Source organism: Mobula birostris, chromosome 7 (assembly GCF_030028105.1).
Source record: "Mobula birostris isolate sMobBir1 chromosome 7, sMobBir1.hap1, whole genome shotgun sequence".
Lineage (NCBI taxonomy): Eukaryota > Metazoa > Chordata > Chondrichthyes > Myliobatiformes > Myliobatidae > Mobula > Mobula birostris.
The window spans coordinates 28,882,096-28,903,725 of record NC_092376.1 but is presented as its reverse complement, the minus strand read 5'-3'; the positions used below and the strand labels follow the sequence as shown (position 1 = coordinate 28,903,725).

At 42.8% G+C, this 21,630-nt stretch overlaps 1 protein-coding gene across 1 annotated transcript in view; it reads left to right on the top strand.

The window, feature by feature from the left end:
* The window catches only part of LOC140200078 (rho guanine nucleotide exchange factor 17-like), a 472,416-nt gene that overhangs the window by 28,988 nt on the left and 421,798 nt on the right, over nucleotides 1-21,630 (top strand). The window lies entirely within an intron of this gene.

The following is a 21,630-nucleotide window of genomic DNA, read 5'->3' as shown; positions in this document are numbered from 1 at the left end:
CTGAGAGACACATCGTCGACCTTAAAAAGACATCAAAGAGCCGGTACTTCAACCCCCTCTGTCCAAACAGCCCCACTTGTCAGGTTTCCATGGTAAAAGATCGTGCATGAGTCAACTTTCCCTAGTTGTTTTGGTTAATGTGTTATGACTAGTGTGATCGCGGGAGGTGAGGGAACATTGCATGATGTTCTCCTTTATTCTGTATTCTGATGCATTAGTAAAGTGTGAGATCATGATATTATGGCAGACTTGCCAAAAACTGTCTTTTTTGTTAGAAAGTAATAATAGTTACAGATTAGAGTAAAACTATCATAGCTTGTCGAAAAGATGGAGAGGAGGGAGGCTATCAAACAGTATAGATACTCTACACGTAAGCTCCAAGTCACTGTGAAACCAATCAACTTGCCTTGACAAGCATGACTTTTATTTCTTGGAATGTAAATTTTGTTTTCTGGTTATGTCAGCTCTCTTTTAGAACATAAATAATGACAGTGTTCCCATATTTTATTTCTTTTACACAAAATTGTATTCCAATCATACTTGAATATGTTTTATTCTAGCAAATTAGCTGCCAAAAAAACATCAGATGAGGCCTATATTTCCCAACCAGTTTCTTGGAAAATGTCTGCGCGTGATCTTTTCTCTGTACTGTGTGTCTTTAATAGTTATAAATTACTATTACTTCAGGAACCACTACCTTGTTACTTGTAGTCTTCCACCACCTCATTATTCATTTATGGGATCTACATGTCATTATCCATTGCTAACTGCACTTGAACTTCATGGCTTTATCTATCTATCTATCTATCTACAGTACTGTGCAAACCATCCTGAGACTTTATTATGTGCCAATGTGGAGCCAGAGAGCAACTTTGAAAATTTGCCAGGAGCAAAGGATGGGTATGTCGAGGGTGGGGAGCTGCAGGAAGGGTGCGGGACAGGTGGTAGAGAAGCAGTGCCAGGGGTGGGAAGTGCCACGGGTGCAGACACATTCCAAACAACTGGTTTATTGATCATTACAGAGTGTCTCTCTGGTGCTTCCTGCTCCCTCCCCTCTTCCTTCCCCTTTTCCCAACCATGATTCCATCTTCCTGTTGCCTTCACTCTCTCAGTCCACAATAGAGACCCATATCAGAATCAGGTTTATCATCATTCACATTTGTGAAGAAATTTGTCTTTATTTGTGGCAGCAGTACAGTGCAATTCATAAAATTACTACGGTACTGTCCAAAACTCTCAGGCACCCTATATATAGCTATCTATAATGCCCCCATGTCGGCTACCCCGCAGAATGTTATACGGCCAGCTACATCGTGGTCGATGCTCGGCTGGAGGGCCGAAGAAGCGCTATAAGGATCAGACGAAGAATGCTTTAAGGAAGTGCAAGGTCAGACCCGAGGACCTGGAGGAGGTTGCTGCTGACTGTACCACTTGGCGACAGCTGTGTAGGGACGGGGTTCGTATTCTGGAGATGGAAAGAACAACCAGAAGACAGCAGAAGAGAGCCAGGAGAAATGCAGCCATGGTTGCTACCACTACCACATATACATGTCCCACCTGCAATAGAGTTTGTGGGTCCAGGATAGCACTGCATAGTCATCAAAGATCTCACCGTTAAAGGAGTGGACGTTGTCATTGGATTTCGAGGGACAACAGAAAAGAGAGACTTTTGCACTGCATTTCACAGGAAAGATGTACAGACTTCTTACAGATAACAGCAGGATTGAACTTTGACCCCAAGCTGTGAAAATGCATTGCAGTAACAATTATGCTACTGTGGCAGATAATGTCACAGTCACAGAGAAGTGCAGCACAGAAATGGGTCCTCAGACCCTCAGCTCCACAGTGAACTTTGTACCCACCTATGTTAACCCCATTAGACCAGGGGTTCCCAAACTGGGGTCCAGGGGCCCCTCCGTTAATGGTGGGGGTCCATGGCATAAAAAAGGTTGTGAATCCCTGCATTAGACTATATTAGGACTGAATCCTTCTGGCATATATAAATGGCTTTCAAAATTCTTTTTAAACATAGTAATTGTATGTGATTCCATCACCTTTTCTGGCAGTGCATTCCAGATATCGTCTACTTTATTGTGTGTGTGTGTGTGTGCGTGTGTGTGTGTGTGTGTGTGTGAGTGATTATCTTCAAATAGACTTTTAGGTTCCTTTCTCTTATGTTAAACCTGTGCCAACCAGACTTGAATTTAACAGTTGGGAGTAGTATTGAGCTACAAGTTCAAATCCCACCAGCTTGCTTATCATGATGGAGTTTGAGCTTGTATCCCTGTGCCTTTTGGATTCTGGTCACTGTAGCTGCGGTCATTTATAGCACGTAGACCCCTTCACCTGTTATCGCAGCCAACTGACCATTCCTCAGAAATGACCCTAACCCATGAGTGGACAGTAATTGACCTGAGCTGTTACACAAGTAAAGGTGAACATGAAGTAATCAGGTCTCCTAGCAACTTGTCTCCTAAGCCAGGAGGTGCTGTCGTCATCGACTGTCAGGATGAAATGAGAAAATGTAATGATTCAGTTGAGTTGTTCTCAAAACTTCTGCTCCTAGTAGCTGAATGGAATATCCAACTAAGTCATGACAGCTGAGATTGCAGATAGAATGAACACTAATAACCAGCTTCTTTTGTGGTTTAGCACACTCATTATTGTCTTCTGAAGCAACAGATTATTTCCTTGCTTGAGCGATTTCGTTACTCGTAACAGAGAAGGCTACACACAAGCTCTGATTTGCAACACTTCACAGCATCTCTGAATTTATCCATAAAAAGAGGAGTGGAATTAGGCCATCCAGCCCATTGAGTCTACCCCTCTGGACGGGAGTTATTGGAAATACTTCCCAATAAGTCCCATCCAGATGAGGACTTATTTTGAGGGGTGGAGCAGAAGTCCTTTTGGGAAGTCACCATTTATGGATGTAAAAGAGCTTCTCAAAGGACAACAGTACTTTAGCTCACCACCTGTTTGTTTTTTTCTTTCTCACTCTGACTACTAACTGCCCTGAAGCAGCTTGTGTGGTCTGCAGACACTAGAGGGTCCATTTAGCTGAATGATGGTAACTGGTTGGATTTGAATTTCTCTGGCACGGGAAGGAGGCACAATCCCATCAAAGGAAGCTATCTCTCGGAGCTGAGCTTCATAAAGTCCTGAGTATTAAGATTACTTTGCATTAAATATTTGCGTTTTCACTAAAACACCAGAGTGTGGTTGATGTCTGGGTTGCACTGCTGGGGATGGTGGTAGAGGCTGATATAGAACAGTACAACATAGTACAGGCCCTTTTGCACATAATGTTGTGCTGACCTTTTAACCTCCTCCATGATCAATCGACATCCCCCCCCCCTCCATTTAGCCCATAACACTCCTGTTTTTTTCATCCATGTACCTATTTGAGAATCTCTTAAATGTCCTTAATGTGAACTTAGTCAGCCCCATTGGGGGCATTAGCCTCTGCAGCATCCAGGACATCTAAGGAGCAATGCTTCAAAACGTCAACATCCTTCATCAAGGACCCCCTCACCCAGGACATGCCCACTTCTCATTGCTACCATTAGAAAGGAGGTACAGGAGCCTGAACAACAAATGTCACGTTATATGCTGGCGATAATAAACCTAATTCTGATTCTCTTGCATTATCACCTACCACCTCCCCCGCCAATGCGTTCCAGGCACTTAACGCTCTCTGTATAAAAACAAATCTACCTCTGATGTCTCCTCTGAACATCCCCCCACTCAACTGAAAAGGAAGTTCTCTGCTACTACCCACTGTCGCCTGGGGAAAATAGGCACTGATTGTCCACTCTGTGGGCACGTGGACAAGTGGTTAAGGCGTTTGTCTAGTGATCTGAAGGTTGCTAGTTCGAGCCTTGGTTGTGTCCTTGAGCAAGGCACTTAACCACACATTGCTCTGCGACGACAATGGTGCCAAACTGTATGGGTCCTAATGCCCTTCCCTCGGACAACATTGGTGTCTTGGGGGGGGAGACTTGCAGCATGGGCAACTGCCGGACTTCCATAAAACCTTGACGTTTTGGGCCGAGACCCTTTGTCGGGACTGACTTCACTCTGACAAGGGTCTCGGCCCAAAATGTTGACTGTGCTTCTTCCTAAGGATGCTGTCTGGCCTGGTGCATTCCACCAGCATTTTGTGTACGTTGCGGGGACCTTTAGGAGTTTCTTGGGCATGGTGATGTAAGAAAAATGTACGGTGTAGGAGGAAAGTGTTAGATTGATCCTGCAGTAGGTCTATATAGGTCAGCACAACATCCTGGGCCGAAGGGCCTGTACTGTGTGGTACTGGCCTGTGTTCTATGAAGTGATTAGTTACAGTATTGGCCAGCTCTTTGATGCAGTCATTATGACACTGACACCATACCATTAACGTGCTCATTATGTTAGTAGAATTTTTGTGCCTCTCAATTAGTTACTTCCTTTTCGGTTGTCACCAGTACCATTCTTCTGTTGAAGGGGCTTCGGTGAAGCTTGGTTGCTCCCATTTTACTGCTGGAGTCAGGATGACTGTTACTAGGCAGAGTTGCCCAACCTGCTTGGCCATGTGCAATGGATGAGTGGCCTGTGATAATGTAAAAGTATTGCTTTCACAACGCTTATGGAAGAAGGGGTAAGTTAGGTCTGGTTTTTCCTTGAGCTTACTGATTTGATGTAATGATATATTCAGATTGAGATTAATTTATTACATGTACATCGGGGTATACAGTGAAATGTGTCACTTACTAGGAGCACATATAGCATGCCAGGATTGTGCAAGTGTCACCACACATTCTGGTGCCAGCATAACATATCCACAGAACAACTCAAAGCAGCAAAAAACATCAGTAGACTGAGGTGGTGCAAAAGGGAACAAAGATAAACACAATGCAGAATATAGTGTTACAGTTGCAGAGAAGGTGCAGTGCAGACGAATGGAGTGCAAGGACCAAGATGGCGATCAAGAGTTTATCATATAAGCGGTCTGTTCAAGAGTTTTAACAGCTGGATAGAAGCTGCCCTTGAGCCTGGTGGTGTGTGTTCTCAAGCTTTTTGTATCTTTTCTCTGATTGAAGGGAGGAGAAAAGAGAGTGACTGGGTTGTGAGGGTGGTCATTATATTGGAAGTGCAGACAGAGTCAGTGGAGGGGAAGCTGGTTTTCTTGATGGACTGGGCTGTATTCATTCACAACTCTCTGCCGTTTCGTGCTGTCTTGGACAGAGCAGTTGCCAAACCAAGTTGTAATGCTTCAGGATAGGATGCTCTCTGTAGTGCCTGTGTAAAAATCGGTGGGTGTTATTGACGACATGTCTGATTTCCTTAACTTTCCGTGGAAGCAGAGGTGTTGTGCTTTCTTGGCCATATGGTGATATTTACCCCTGGCAATTGAAGCTCTTCATCATCTCAACCTCAATGCCATTTATCCAGACAGGGGTGGGTATCCTGCCCTGCCTCCAGAAATAAATGATCAGTCCTTTTTCTCATATTGAGGGAGAGGCTGTTGTCATGATACCATGAAACAAGGTGCTCTATCTCCTTTCTCACTACATATTGTTATTAATTGAGATGCAGCCCGCTACTCTGGTGTAATCTAAAAACTTGTATCTGAACTTAGAACAGAACCTGGCCCCACAGCCGGAAGTGTGTAGGGATTAATACGAAGGGGGTGGGAGGCAGCGTTGCAGGGTACTGCGGTTGTAGGTAATCACAGTGACGACGTTGCCATCTATCCTTACTGATTGTGCTCTATTGATCAGAGTTCATTTGCAGAGACACGAACTGAGTACTAGGTTCAGGATTTTTGAGGTGAATTTGTTCTGAATTGCGGTTCTACACCAGGCCCTTAGCCTATTGAATCAATTTGTGAATGATGATCTATTTCTAAATGTAACGCTTCCATGTTTTCTGTTTTTTTAAAAAAGTTTGCCTGACACTCGTGTAGTCGGAAGCCTGGAAATGCGAAGAAATGGAACAGCTTTGTACTGAGCATATCAAGTGTTCAGGCCGTGGAATGTTGCCCTGATTTTCAGTGCTGCTTCAGCTCGGCCTCCATGAAATGCAGATGGAAACTCATTTTCTTTTATGTGTACCAGCTGCTGACTTATGAATAGTGATAGTCTTAGTGTGTGGATGGGACCTGGAGGCCTTGTGCATGCTGCTATACTGTTAAGGTGAAGCCCTGAGAATGCCTGATGACTCAGTGAAAGTAAAAGGTTGACAATAAGATGCTGTACTGGGGCGGGTTGATTCACTGGTACCTGTCATAGATAGCATCAGCTGCATTAACCCACATGAATCTTTCCTTGTAATGCACTTAGCACTGTTTGGTATCACAGTGATTGGGACCTTCCATTAACACAGTGTTTACAGGTATAATGCTAATCCACTACTTTAGTTTCTGAATAAATTCCATCCTTAGCTATGAGCTTTTGTGTATAAAACTTGTGGGCCAAGACAAATATAGATGTTTTTGTATATAATACCGGAATGATTAACACCCATTTCTTACACTTGACCAGTAAATCATCTGCTTGGTTAGATACTTAATTGATGAGCTTTCACAATAAAATATGCAAGTTGGACAAGGTTGTTCATGAGATAGAGCTAGGTGGTGCTTACGGCACACAATTCATTGCCACAGACGGCTGTGGAGGGCAAGTTTTTGAGTATATTTAAAGCAGAGGTCGATAGGTTCTTGAATAGTAAGGGCGTCAAAGGTTACAAGGAGAAGGGGGTGAGAAGGATAATAAATCAGCCATGATGGAGATGATTTGATGGGTCAGATGGCCTAATTCTGCGCCCATGTCTTATGGCCTTACCACAATCAGCTGTTCAAGAATCAAAGTCAATTTGAACAATAGAGTCTATTTAAAGAACAGAGAACTGATGACTTCTCCCAATAATAGGGGTTAATTTCTCCAGAAAAATGCAATGATAGTACAGTATGCATAAAATCAAAGTCACTTAGAAAAGTGTGATCAACAAGTTTAATTGACTGGGTTGTTGAACAAATCACTTCCTCTCCTTTGGCTAGATCATTGTACTAATTGTGGTCCTAAACTGTTTAGAGGTAATAGGAACTTTCCATCAGCAGGAAATAATTCTGAGGTATTGCTTTCCTTTAGCTTGCTCTACTTCGTTTGAATTTACTCCTGTTAGGTAGCTTGTCTAGTTCTCTGGGCTCTGAGGTGGCTGATGAGACCAGTGTGGGACCTGTGGACTCTTGACACATGGGGAAGGAAGATGCTTGATAGGGTAGCTGTGTGTGAACTCTCCGAAGCAACTCGAATTCTGGTATAAGGTGGCGTGGTTGATATTCTGAGTATCGATTAGTGTTCCATTTGAGTAACAGGAAAACAGATGGTGGTGTTTTCATGATCGGCCTGGATCCAATTGCTCAGGGAAGTGTTCGAGTTTTAAAAGGATTATGATTTCTCTCTGGCTGCATCCGTCCAAATTCCTAGAGGTCTGGGTTTTCTTTCTCAACTGTTGCCTGCAAGTGACATCTGATACTCTGCTGTCTCTTCTGAGAAATCCACGGCAGGGCAAAAATCCAAGAGAACATCGGTAGCACTTCTCTCAGGGTTGAACAGCCCCTCTGAGTGTTGCCTGCTACTGAAATTTTCCTCTCCTCTGAATTGCATCAAGCTATTTTTACATTAAGTCTTCCTTGAAAGGAAAAATCAGATCTTTTAAAGATTAACAATTTAAAGACTAGCATTATTTGTAACATGTACATCGAACCATACAGTGAAATGTGTCATCTGCGTCAAATCAAATCGGTGTGGATTGTGCTGGGCAAGTGTCACCAATCTTCCAGCCCCAACAAAGCATGCCTACGACTCACTAACCCTAATCCGTGCATCTTCTTTGGAATGTGGCAGGTTTAACATTATCAGTATGTCATGGAATTTGTTGTTATGTGGCAGCAATACATTGCAAACGTAATAATAAAGACTGTAATATACAAGAAGTAAAACCACACCTGGAAGAAACCCAAAAGGCCACGGGGTGAAAATGTACAAACTCCTTACTGACAGCGGCAAGAATTGAATCCTGACCTTAAAGCATTGCACTATGGTGCTGCCCTACCTGTCTTGGATTAGCCCTGTGCTTCAGAAAATCAAGTGGGCACTGTACTTTACCGGACTTGATTTAAAACCCATTGTGAACGTGGAGAATTAGTGGGCTTAAGAGAACAATTCCATTTTCTCAGCTCACTGTCTCTTATGCTGTGGCATTTCAAGTGCTCATCAAAACTTTGAAACTTGTTAGACTGCCTGTCTCCACCACTCATGCAACTTTCATCCACTCTGTGGAAAAAGTCTTCGAAGTCTCCTGTAAGTTTCATACTCCGTTACTTATCCTCTGGTTGTAAGTCAGCTCTGATAAAGGAAAATGTTTCTTACGATCTGCTCTGTTTCTGACCCCCCTGTAAACTTTCAGTTGCCCCTTTTCCTTCTGTACTACAAGGAAAACAAACGTTGCCAATCTGGTCCCTCCTCAAACTCAGCTGCTCCTCCCCGGGGAATATTGTGGTGAATCTCCTCTGCTACCCCTTCCAGAGTGGTTACGTTTTTCCTACAATGTGCCAGTCAGATCTGCATCTAGTATTCTAGCCCAATGTAAGTACATGTGCATAAAATCAGTCAGTCACTTAGAACAGTGTGATCAAATTAACTCAAGCAACACACATCAAAGTTGCTGGTGAACGCAGCAGGCCAGGCAGCATCTGTAGGAAGAGGTGCAGTCGACGTTTCAGGCCGAGACCCTTCGTTGTCCTGACCAGCCTAGTTGATGTTTCCTTGTATGACAAACTGCCATCCGACAGCTGAATTAATTTCAGTGAGACCTCCTAAACTCTGTCCACAAATCTTATAATATAAAGCACCATGCCAATTTATCCATTAACTGCTAAATGCACCTACAAGGATAGCCTTCAATGTCTAATTTAGATAGGAACTTAGGTGCCTTTGAACATCAGTAGTTTCTAGTCTGTTACTCATTTAAGAAATGCATTGCTTTATAGATTTCCACCAATTTGACAATATCACATTTTCCCAAGTTATATTACATCTGCCATACTCTTGCCAAGTCACATAATTTGTCAGGATCTTCTTCATATTTCTTTACATCACCTTTGCTATTCAAAATCCTGGCTAGTTTTTAACAAAATCAAATTTGAAGTATGATTATAGGTCCTCTCACACAAATCGACAGTATAAATTGTGAGGATGCCCAGAGCCACCTTGCAACAATGTGTTCTTACAAGAAAAGTCCGTAAGTGTGATAGTATTGCTGAATTCTTTGTAACTAACTGATTTGGGCTCAGCTCTTTGTGGACTTCAGACCTTTGGAAGGCCCAAGAAGTTTGCCGGACGAGGGCATGGCATGCCCCCAGTTTACAAATCGTAATCTGTATGTCTTTGGAATAAGGAAGGAAACTAGAGAAACTAGGAAACTCACACAGTTTTGGGGAGAACATACAAACCCCTTAGTATAGCAGTGGGAATCAGACCCCGTCTGGAGATTGCTGGTGCTGTGATAGTGTTGGGCTAACCTCTATGCTCTCATGCTGCCAACTAAAGATTAGAACTATTAAAGATTAATCTGGCAGTGTTAAATTCAAATTTAAAATAATGTGTTACAAACAGAAATGCAAAAAAATTTAAAAACAATTAAAATTGTGGAAAATGTTTGCTGTAAAAAGTCTAAGCTCATTATTCATTGGCCATCATAGCCACTCCCCTCCATTAACATCATTGGCTGAAGTTTCTGACCAGTTCTATCAATGTAGATCATTACAATGACATAAGGGTTATTTTTGTAATGGGGAGTAATGTCACTGAGAGTCAGGAATCCTGTTGAGATCTCCCTGTAAAGTCCAGGTTATCATACAGCTCTATGTGTGTTCTACTCTGCCTCAAAAAGGTGGCATCCAGTGTTAGGGGCACTCATCACTCAGATATGCTCTCTTCTTATTAGTTCCATCAAGGACGAGGTACGAGAGCCTGAAGGCACACACTCAATATTTTAGGAACAGCTTTTTCCTCTCCGCCATCAGATTTCTGAATGGGCCATGAACCAATCCATCAACACTCCTCACTTTCTTTTTGCTCTCTTTCTGCATAACTTATTTAATTTCTGGTAAGATGGTGATGAGCTTGGATGTAGTGGCTTCTATAGGGTCAACCAAAGGTGTTATTGTAATTTTGTTAGCTTACTTTTTATGATCGCAAGACCCTGCTTGACTTTAAGAGCTTAAAGTGCTGCGGCTGTACCCCATCAGTGAGTTGCTCATTGGCGGAGTGACTGAAGGAGCTCGACTTGGTGCGGATTGCGATGCTGCCTGCGACAGAGAGGCGTCTGCAGGGGTGTGCAGTCTAGCAGTGAGTGATCATCTCAATTGATTTTCTTGTGATCGCAAAACCCTGTTGGACATTGGTGATGTGGCCTTCTTCAAGTTCAATTCACTGGTTTATTGGCGAATGGCGGGGGCGAGGTGGGGGTGTGGCTGCGTGGCCTCGATCGCAGTGAGGGCTAGACCTCAAGATGTGGTGTCGCCTGCTTGCAGCCACCCAGGGGGAGGTGTCGGAGTCGGGCACTGTAACAGAATGCCAGAGGCGGTGTGGCACAGCATCAGAACTGGAGTTGGTGCTGCCTGGTGTGTTCACTCGGCAGAAAAGCAAGCTGTAGTCCTGACAAAGGGTCTCGGCCTGAAACGTCGACTGTACCTCTTCCTAGAGATGCTGCCTGGCCTGCTGCGTTCACCAGCAACTTTGATGTGTGTTGCTTGAATTTCCAGCATCTGCAGAATTCCTGTTGTTTGCTAAACACAGACTGCTGCAACATTCATGGACTCAAGGACTTGGACTGTTTTTTTTGTGCGACTGAATTTTACTGCTACCTTATATGTGCTATATTTGCCTCGTGCCGTGTGTGACTATTGTTATTGTACTTTGGCGCTGGAGTAGCACTGTTTTGGCTGTATTCATGTATGGTTGAATGACAATTTAACTTCAAGTTGAACTTAAACTTAATTTTTATAGTATCTATAGTTGGTGTTATGCTGTTGGTGGCTGTATGTACTCAAAGCCAGCTTGTGACTCTGAATCCATAGTGGCAGTAGTTAGGGAGGGGAAACACTGTAGTGATCTGAACTCACCAGCTGTGCAACATGAACATCTGTTCTCACGTGACTGGTTTCAAAATGTATAATGATTGATTTTAAGAAAAGTATTATACTTTTAACAATAAATTGGTACTTCCTATAAATTGGAGCAATGGTCCAGAGTTAGCTTGAACCCTCTCAGCAAAGTGTCGTGCATCAACTGTGTTGTGGCATGCCTACACGAAAATGAATCTTACAGTAGTATGGTGACATCCATGCTTTGATAATAAATTACTTTGACTTTGAATTAGTCCATTTGTGAGTTCTCAAGTGGGCGTGGAAGATTTAATTGGGCAGAGTTAAAGAGCTAGGAAGTATAACTGCATCTGTTTGATATTGTAATCATAACCTGGAATAAACAGCTTTCTTGCCAAGAGACTGGGGAGGTTTGTACACTTAGACCTCTGCCAACAACATGAGCGAGAAACCGATTAAATGGCTTCAGCAATGGATTTATTTAATTATTTCACAATGCCCTCCCAGATAGGCTCTGATCTGGCGTGTCCAGCTGCCCTTATCTTCTGAGAGAAGATACAAGTGAGGAGTGAACATAAATTGTCACCCCTGCAATTCTTGCAGCAAATTCCTTTAGCTCCGTTTGTTCCTGATCCACTTTCTGTAAATGAACCAGAGATTATTTCTGCAGATGATAGCTGACGGAAAACAGACATCTGTTCCGAAATCTGTAAAGTCTGTTGCAGTCCTTTAAGGGTGCGTATTTCCTGACTTGCTTTGGACTTTCCTCTGAATGTCTGTAATGTCTACGATGTTCAATTGATTATTATTTTGTTCCTTTACAAATGAAGAATATACTTACATAATAGTTGATTGCCAGAGCAAGTGATCCACCTAATGTTCCTGGGAATGAAAGGGTTAACATATGAGGAGCATTTGATGGCTCAGGGCCTGTACTTGCTGGAGCTTAAAAGAGTGAGGGTGGGGATCTCATTAAAATCAATCACATATTGAAAGGCCTAGTTAGAGTGGACATAGAGAGGATTTATCCTACAGTGGGGGGAGCCTAGGACCAGAGGGCACAGCCTTAGAATAAATAGAAGACCATCCCTTTAGAATGTTGATGTTGAGGAATCTCTTTAGACAGAGGCTGGTGAATCTGTGGAATTCATTGCCACAGATGGCTGTGGAGGCCAGGTCATTGCGTATGTTTAAAACGGAAGTTAATAGGTTCTTGATTAACTCAGCAGGTCGGGCAGCATCCGTGGAAAAGATCGGTCGACGTTTTGGGCCGGAACCCTTCGTCAGGACTGTAGGGGGAAGGGGCAGAGGCCCTGTAAAGAAGGTAGGGGGAGGGTGGGAAGGAGAAGGCTGGTAAGTTCCAGGTGAAGAACCAGTAAGGGTGGGGGAGGGGAAGCAGCAACCCCTTTATCTTTCCCCTTACTGGGTTTTCACCTGGAACCTACCAGCCTTCTCCTTCCCACCCTCCCCCCACCTTCTTTACAGGGCCTCTGCCCCTTCCCCCTACAGTCCTGACGAAGGGTTCCGGCCCGAAACGTCGACCGATCTTTTCCACGGATGCTGCCGACCTGCTGAGTTCCTCCAGCGTGTTGTGAGTGTTGCTTTGACCCCAGCATCTGCAGTTTATTTTGTATTTAGGTTCTTGATTAGTCAGTGCGTCAAAGATTGCTGGGAGAAGGCAGGAGAATGGGGTTCAGAGAGATAATAAGGTCAGCCATGATGGAATGGCGGAGCAGACTAGACAGGCCGAATGTCCTAATTCTGCTCCTATGTCTTTTACTCTAATGATTGCTCCAAATGAATGGGCCTGCCATATTTAACCTGCCTGGGGCCTGAATTAAGTAGTGTTACAATAGCGTCTGTTGTGTGATTGTATGTATCAACTAACATGATATGGAATAGTAATATATACTTAGTGGCCACTTTACTATGTAATTCCTGTACCTAATAAAGTGGCCACTGAGTGTATGCCATGGTGTTCTGCTATTGTAGCCCATCCACTTCAAACTTTAATGTGTTGTGCGTTCAGAACTGTTCCTGTTCCCCATGTAAGTTTTAACCAGGTATTTGTATGACTGCAGCATAGCTTGTACTTGTATTCTGGTCCTTAATATCTAAAGGAACTAATGTTCCATTTTCATAATTAATTATTTTTGAACTTATTCACAATATTTTAATCTATGTAGTTTGCCTTAGACACCTAATTGTTTTGGCTTTCCAACAGTTAGTAAGTATTTTGTTCTGTTCTTTGTATTATCAATCGATGACCTTGCTTTGAAATCCATACAGCATATTTTAAACAATGATCACATGATACTGGAGGAACTCAGCAGGCCAGGCAGCACCTATGGAAAAGAGTACAGTCGATGTTTCGGGCTGAGATGCTTCAGTATTTTTTAAAAATGTCTTTAGTTTTGCTAATTTTGTTAATACTGCTAACCTTAAGGATTTTCTATCCTGTTCTATAAATTGATAACGTGAAACAGTGTTCAGCACTGAAGCTATTGGGACATACAGTTATTGCACTGGTTTTGTAAATATAAATTGCGTTTATATTTTGAAGCACACAGGCAAAAATATGCATATTTTCAAAGTTTTTTTATATCGAATGATAGCTAGTTTATGAAAAAACTGATTAATGGGCCCCAGTGCAGCTGCAGATTTTCTAGTGTTTTTTAAGTAATTTTAAATCAAGTTACTGGAGAGACATGGTAGTGTAGTGGTTAGCGTAACACTATTGCAGTGCCAGCGACCCAGGTTCAATTCCCACTGCTGTCTGTAAGAAACTTGTACATTCTCCCTGTGACCATGTGGGTTTCCTCTGGTGCTCGGATTTCATCCCACATTCCAAAGACATAGGGGTTAGTAGGTTAATTGGTCTCATGGGTTAATTGAGCAGAGCAGGCTCCTTGGGGTGAAGGGAGATTTCGTGCTGTGTCTCGAAATCTAAAATTTACTCGCTTGTGAAGGCCTGGGTTCACTTTAGCAACTCAGAACAAGCCGGATTTTTGTGGCAGCAGTACAATGTAAGACATAAAAATAACTATAAATTACAAAATTAAATAAGTAGTGCAAAAGACAAATAAAGTAGTTTTCACTGGTTTGTGGACCGTTCAGGAATTTGATGGCAGAGGGGAAGAAGCTGTTCCTGAAATGTTGAGTGAGGGTTTTCAGGCTCCTGTACCAGCTTCCAAATGGTAGAAACATCAAGAGGACATCCCCATTGCCCCACTGTTGACCCTAGGTTACCCTAGTCTTGCTCTTTGAGCTGTAGTATGCAGATGATGCTTGTCAATGCGTGTGTTTGGAGACCAGATCCAAGCTGTTGCCAGCACATCTCCTGGTGAGTCCCTGGAAATCAGGAAACATTTCTCCTATCTTGGCAGCCATCTCTCAGGAAAGACCGATGTCACAGGTACAATTCAGCAATGGCTTTAGGATCAAGGATCAACTTTACATGTATTAGAAATTTGCTATGGTGTGTTGGTGTGAAATGCAGCAAAAACACCACCATTCAGCAATTAAAAAGAATTATATAAAATATAAAGTTAGAGGTTAAAGTACGGATGTGGATTAAGTGTGCATAATTTACAGTGGTAAACAGCATTGTAAAAAGTGGTTTGAGGTGGCGTGGATAATAGGTAAAGGGGGGTGGGGGCTAACAGTGAACCCTAGTGCACTACTAAAACCTTTAACTATCTGAGGAAAAGAGTGTGAAAACTGAGCCTATAAACCTTGCACAAAGCTCAGGAGCTACCAAGCAGCAGTGATCCCAGCAGACATGGAGGTCCTACAGCAGAGGTCTCAAAGCTTATAGAATACTGCTAATGCTTTCTCAGCAAAATCTCCAAAAACCACGGGCAGGAAAAGCAAGGCAACATCAGGAAACACTGTTTGCATGTCTAACACTGGACTCTCTTGTGCACTCTGCACTCTGTCACATCAAGTGATTACCAGCTGGACAACAGAAGTGGTTTAAAGATGTTCTTGTGACCTTCCTGGAAAGTATAATGTCTGGGGTACTCATGGGAATAGCTGGCTGGTAATGACCCAAAATGGAGAAGGAGCATTTGGGATAGTACCTGGAATTCCTTTATCAGGAGCATGCAAGAACAGGGGATAAACATTGGAAGGAGGACATGAACCCCCAAATTCCTCACCCGTCCACCCTGTTAGTCACTACTGATAAGTCTATGCTCCCACATTCAACCTCAACAGCCGTTTAGCACCCAGAGAACTGGAGTGGATGCATCATCCACATTCTGCCTGAAAAGACTTACGGTGTTAATCCCTTTTTTCTACTATATTAACAAAACCGTATCAGATTACCACTCTCAAATGTATCAAGGAATACTTTTCAATGGAAAGTCACAAAAAAGGAAGCAATTATGTTCTAATGCTGTCTGGTTGTGATGGTTTGCCTCAATGAATCGTAGAGAATTGAAATGTAACCAAACCAGTTTAATTTCAAGAGCTCCTTGGATGCAATTTCCCAGCTGATTCAAAGCAGAAACCCTACCTCTCTTAATATACAAATTGCTCACTTACAAATATTAGGACATATCTTGAAATGTTTTACCATCATAGTGGTGATATCCATTACTGGGAATTTGTCAGCATGTCAATGTAATTGAAGATACTTGAAGATTATTGTTTGTATATCAATTTCTGTCCATATAGTTACCTCAGCAAGAATCGCCTTGGTGTTAATTTTGCAACAACCTGTGCTCTGAAAGAAAGTCAAGTTGTGCTGGGTTTAATGGCTGAGCAACCAATGGTGATTAATGTGTACATTGTCCAGGACATGCCCAGTTCAAAGTTCAAAGTAAATTTATTTTCAAACAACATGTATGATACCATATACTACCCTGAGATTCATTCACAGCAGATAGAAAGGAATAATGGAGCCAATGAAAAACTGCAAAGGCAGACAAACTGTGCAAATCCAAAGAAACAAATAAATAAATAATAACTAATATTGAGAGCATGAGCTGTAGAGTCCTTGAAAGTGAGTGGATAGGTTGTGGAACCAGTTCAGAGTTGAGGTGAGTGAGGTTATCTACACTGGGTTCAGGAGCCTGATGGTTGAAGGATAATAACTGTTCCTGAACCTGGTGGTGTAGGACTTTAACTCCTGTACCTCCTTCCAAGTGAGAAGAGAGCATGGCCTGGACGGTGGGACTTCTTGACGATAGATGCTTCTTTTTTGTGGCAACACTCCTTCTAGATGTGCTCATTGGTGGGGAAGGCTTTTTGTGTGATTGACTGGACCGTATCCACTACTTTTGTAGGCTTTTCCATTCATGAGCATTGGTGTTTCCAAGATACCTTCCACTGTGCATCTCCTGTAGAAGTTTTTCCAAAGTTCTAGATGATATGCAGAACCTGTGCAAACTACCAAGAAAGTAGAGGTGCTGCCAAGCATTGTTTGTGATGGTCCTTGTGTGTTGGTCCCAGAATAGTTAGAAATAATGGACAAGAAGTAGACATAAGGGAGGGGAGGAGCAGATTTTTTATTTGGAGAGGGCTAACCAAAATTGTACTGGTAATTTGACCAAGCTAATGCAAAGCAAGAGTAAGTGTATCTGTGTCTGCAATCTTTAAGCCTTCGAAGCCTCAATAAATACCTGTACCATAACATAAGGAATGGGGGGAGGAGTAGGCTAGATGGCTTCTTGCACCTGCTCTCCTATGCATTCAAATCATGACTGATGTGAGCTTTAGCCTTAACTCCATTTTGTTGTCTGTTCCCCATGGTCCTTCATTTCCCCTGTTCTCCATCTGTCTCAGCCTTGTATACAATTAATGACCTGCAAGCACTTAGAAAATTACAACCTCAAAGAAGAACTTCACCCTCATCTGTTTTAAATGATCTATCTGCCTTTCCTGTGATCCTGTCCTGTAGTCATAGAACCTTCCGTCAAAGAAAGCAAACTATCAACAGCTGTTGCAATTGAATCATCCGCATTTCTAGGCATCTTAAGTAAAAAGTAGAGAAGGTCAACTTTGGTGCAATAGAAGCTAAATTATGGAAGGCTGAGTTCAACTAATCACAAAACCTATAGGTTCTGCTCCAAGTTTCCAGTGGTGGTGGATTCATTTCACCCAAACTCTAGTTTTTTAGCTCAGAGCTACTGCAACTTTGTCTGATGTGGTGGGACAGCAGTTGCTTTTTTTTCATTCTTGTCTATCACATGGCAGTCAGAAGATTTCTTCACATCCTGTAATGTTCTTCAAAGACTCATCTTTGGACCATATCTCTTCCTCATCTCCACCCTGGCCTTTCACAGTATTGTCTGGAAATGAGTGACAGCTGTTACGTGTATACAACAATACTCAATTCTATGGCTTCTTGCACCTTTGTCAGATCCTGCATCTGGGCTCTAAGTAAGACAGAACTGTAGAACTAAGCCCACAGAGGCAGGCTCACAGTTACCTCTCCCCGGCCACTGTCTTAGCCTCAACCTCAGTCTCACGTTCTGGATTAGTCTACCCTTGTTCTGTTTTCCTTTATAACCGCACCATCTTCTCGCAGCTACCACTGGGCAGGAGGTTCAGGAGCCTGAAGTCCGACAGCGCCAGGTTCAAGAACAGCTATTTCCCTTCAACCATTTGGTTCTTGAACCAAATGGCACAATCCTAGTTAGTAGTGTTTGGTAACTCTTTGATGACTTTCCACTAAAATTGACCTATTTTTGTTCTAATTGCACTCTTGTAAAAATCGCTCTTTGTGAATACTTGCTTATATGATTTTCAGTCAGATTTTCAGTCCTCCGGAACCACATGTGAAGACCTGCTGGTTGACAGGTTAACTGGCTGCTGTACATAGTCCCTAATATCGGTGGGTGTTCGAAGTATTAAAGGGGAGCCAATGTGAATGTGAGGGAAGAAAGTTATGGGAAAATGAATGGGGGAATGGGATTTACGGGATTGCTCTAAATGCTGGCATAGACGATGGCTAGAAAGCCCTCCTATGTCATTAGGAAATATGAAAGCTGAAATAAAATTGACTAGCAACACACATAAAAGTTGCTGGTGAATGCAGCAGGCCAGGCAGCATCTCTAGGAAGAGGTACAGTCGACGTTTCGGGCCGAGACCCTTCGTCAGGACGAACTGAAAGAAGAGCTAGTAAGAAATTTGAAAGTGGGAGGGGGAGATCCGAAATGATAGGAGAAGACAGGAGGGAGAGGGATGGAGCCAAGAGCTGGACAGTTGATTGGCAAAAGGGATATGAGAGGATCATGGGACAGGAGGCCCAGGGAGAAAGAAAAGGGGGAGGGGGGGAAAAAGCCCAGAGGATGGGCAAGGGGTACAGTGAGAGGGACAGAAGGAGAAGAAGGAGACAGAGAAAAAGAATGTGTGTATATAAATAAATAACGAATGGGGTACGAGGGGGTGGTGGGGCATTAGCGGAAGTCTGAGAAGTCAATGTTCATGCCATCAGGTTAGAGCCTACCCAGACGGAATATAAGGTGTTGTTCCTCCAACCTGAGCGTGGCTTCATCTTTACAGTAGAGGAGGCCGTGGATAGACATATCAGAATGGGAATGGGACGTGGAATTATTGACTCATTGTTTTGGAAAAAAAGAGGGTGATGTGAGAATAGCAGAAGTTTTCAAAAAGCATTTACAGGGTCAGCTTTTCCCTTCATGCTTGGAAAATGCTTCCACAGCCTGATACGCCCAGATCTGGGAGCAATGTATCAAGATAGGAGGCTAGCCAAATTGGGCTGAGCTGAGAGGGGTAAGCAGATCGGAGCACGTCAGTGTGGAATAAAGTGCAGGGTCAGTTGCGAAAATTTAAGAATGCCGCACATGCTAGAAATCTGAAACAAAACCAGGATATTTCACGTTCAGAACTCCATGTCAGAGCTGGGAAAAAGAGAAAAGTTGACTTCCAGTTGCAAAGGAAGTGGGAGAAGGATGGGGGGAAGAAAAGGAATATCAGGTAAGGTGAGATCATGTATCTTGGATCAGCAGCAGTTAGGATCAGATTGTGCTTCATTGTCTGTGTAATGTGTTGCTCTGGGCAACCCTGTAGGCCAGATTATACAGAGGGAAAAGGAAAACAGATCCAAAATGGCGGTGGGCAGAAAGGGCCAGTTCTAATACAGACAGGAAGCAATCGTGAACCATTTAAAGTTGGAGTTCTGAATAATAAGACCTGATGGAAAATGGAGTGGTTTTCCTCCAGCTTGCATTGGGCCTTGTGCAACATTACGGAAAGGCACAGACAGAAAGGCAATGTCTGCCTCTGGCTGACGTGCTGAGTGTTCCCAGCATTTGCTGTTTTTATTACAGGATCTTTGTTATTGAACTGCGGTGCATGCCAGGGTCAATGGACCGTTTCTGCTTCAACTTCTTGTGCATTTTATGTATCTTAAAAGCCTCGCAGCTCTTTGGCAATGTAATAATTATGAATCATTAAGTTGCCTGCAGTCAAATGAAGCTTGCTTAACATATGATTTGAGGACTGCTGCAAATCAGAATCAGAATAGGGTTTATTATAGCGGACAAATGTCATGAAGTTTGTTGTTTTGCAGTAGCAGTATTGTGTAATACATAAATGTACTGTAAATTACACTAAGAAATATATATAAACATTAAATAAGTAGTACAAAAATAGTGAAATAATGTTCAAAGGTTCATTGTCTGATCGAAAATCTGATGGCAGAGGGAAAGAAGCTTTCCCTAAAACATTGAGTGTGTGTCTTCTGGCTCCTATACTTCCTCTCAGATGGGAGTAGTGAGAAGATGGGGGTCCTTGATGATGGATGCTGCCTTTTCAAGGCATCACCTTTTGAGGATGTCCTCAGTGGTGGGGAGTACCCATAACGGAGCTGGATCAATGGATCCCTCCAGATTCTGGACTAAAATCTGAGGTTTTTGACTCCGATTTCTTTCCGCCTAGAACAGTCATATTGTTTGCTTTTGATGTCCAACAATTATTGCAAGACTTACATGTTTTGAAACCCCATAAGAAATTTCCATACCTCCAACATGCTGTTTGTTTTGAAACACATTTACTACAAGCCGCAAGACCAATCAGCAATTTTATTTGGATGACTAGAAACTACGTCTAAAATGTTTCAGAGCAGGATGAGTTTTAATAAATAAATCACCATCTCTTGACCTGGGGAAAACTTGTGTAAGGTGGGATGAGCATCAGTAAAATGAGAAATACAGTATTTAGGCAACAGACCAGTTACCTGTCTTAACCAATGGTTTAAGTGCAGATCTCAAAACTTGCAGGACCATTAGCCTGAAGAACAGAGTAATCTGACAGAGAAGCTGTCATTCAGCAGTTGATGTTTTGGGTGAGACTCTTCAAGAGAACTGGAAAGGCAGAGAGGAGAAGCCAGTCCTTTCCAGGCCTGATGAAGAGACTTGGCCCAAATCATTGAGTGTTTATTCCTCTCCGTAAATGCTCTCTGACCTGCTGAGCTCCTCTTCGTATTTTGTGTGTGTTGTATTAGACAATAACCCCATCGACCTGGAATTAAATCTAATGCAAATATATTATGCCCCTTCTGAGCCAGATATATAGATCCTTGGAAATGGAGACCTCCAGATCCCACATTACTCAAGATATGGCCACACAAAGCCTGTATAGTTATAACATTGTGCCTTTCTCATATACACCAACAGCGTATCCAACAAAAAAATATTTACCATCCTAATTTTTGCATCTCTGCAAGATCCCTCTGCGAACCAATACCTACTGGTTTCTAACACATTTTTTGATAAATATTCAGTTATTCTATTCTCCAAAGTGACCATATTTTGAACAGTTAGACCTTGGCAACCTCTGGAAATGGGGTGATGACTGACATTCGCACCACGGGCAGTCAGCATCTCCACCCAGAGCGTTTGACCATCTACCCTCCGCACGACAGTGCTACTGAATGTCTTGAGTTACCCTTTGATTGGATCCCGAGTGTCATCACTGACCACAAAGCAATTTAAACCAGTTACATAAGTACATCTGCCGTAGGGACAGGCCAGAGGCTGAGTATCCTGTGATGAGTGAATTGCCTCTTGTCACCCTTTCTCTACCTTTTACAAACCACAGAGGAATATTCTGCACTTATGAGAACGAGTGCAGCCCTAAAGATGCTCAGGAAGCATTAACACCAGCCAAGTCGAGGCAGCCCATCTGAGAGCCACCTGTCCATCACCCTGTGCTTCAGTCTCTGCATCACTCTGCACAGTGGCTTCATTGTATTTTGTCAACCCGACACGTTCTTCTTGAGAGATTAGTAGGAAGCAGGCGGCAATATGCAACAATCTTCATCACTGCCACCTCTTGCCTCCTTGTGCGGCTTGGAGTATTGTGCAAAGTTTTCATCATCCTGTTAGGTTACTTAATTGGAAGGAGTGCAGAAGAGATTTGCAAAGGCATGGCCTGGGCTTGTGGCCCTCAGTTACTAGGAGATGTTATGTAAACTGGGACTTTATACATGGAATCTCTCTTTGTCCTG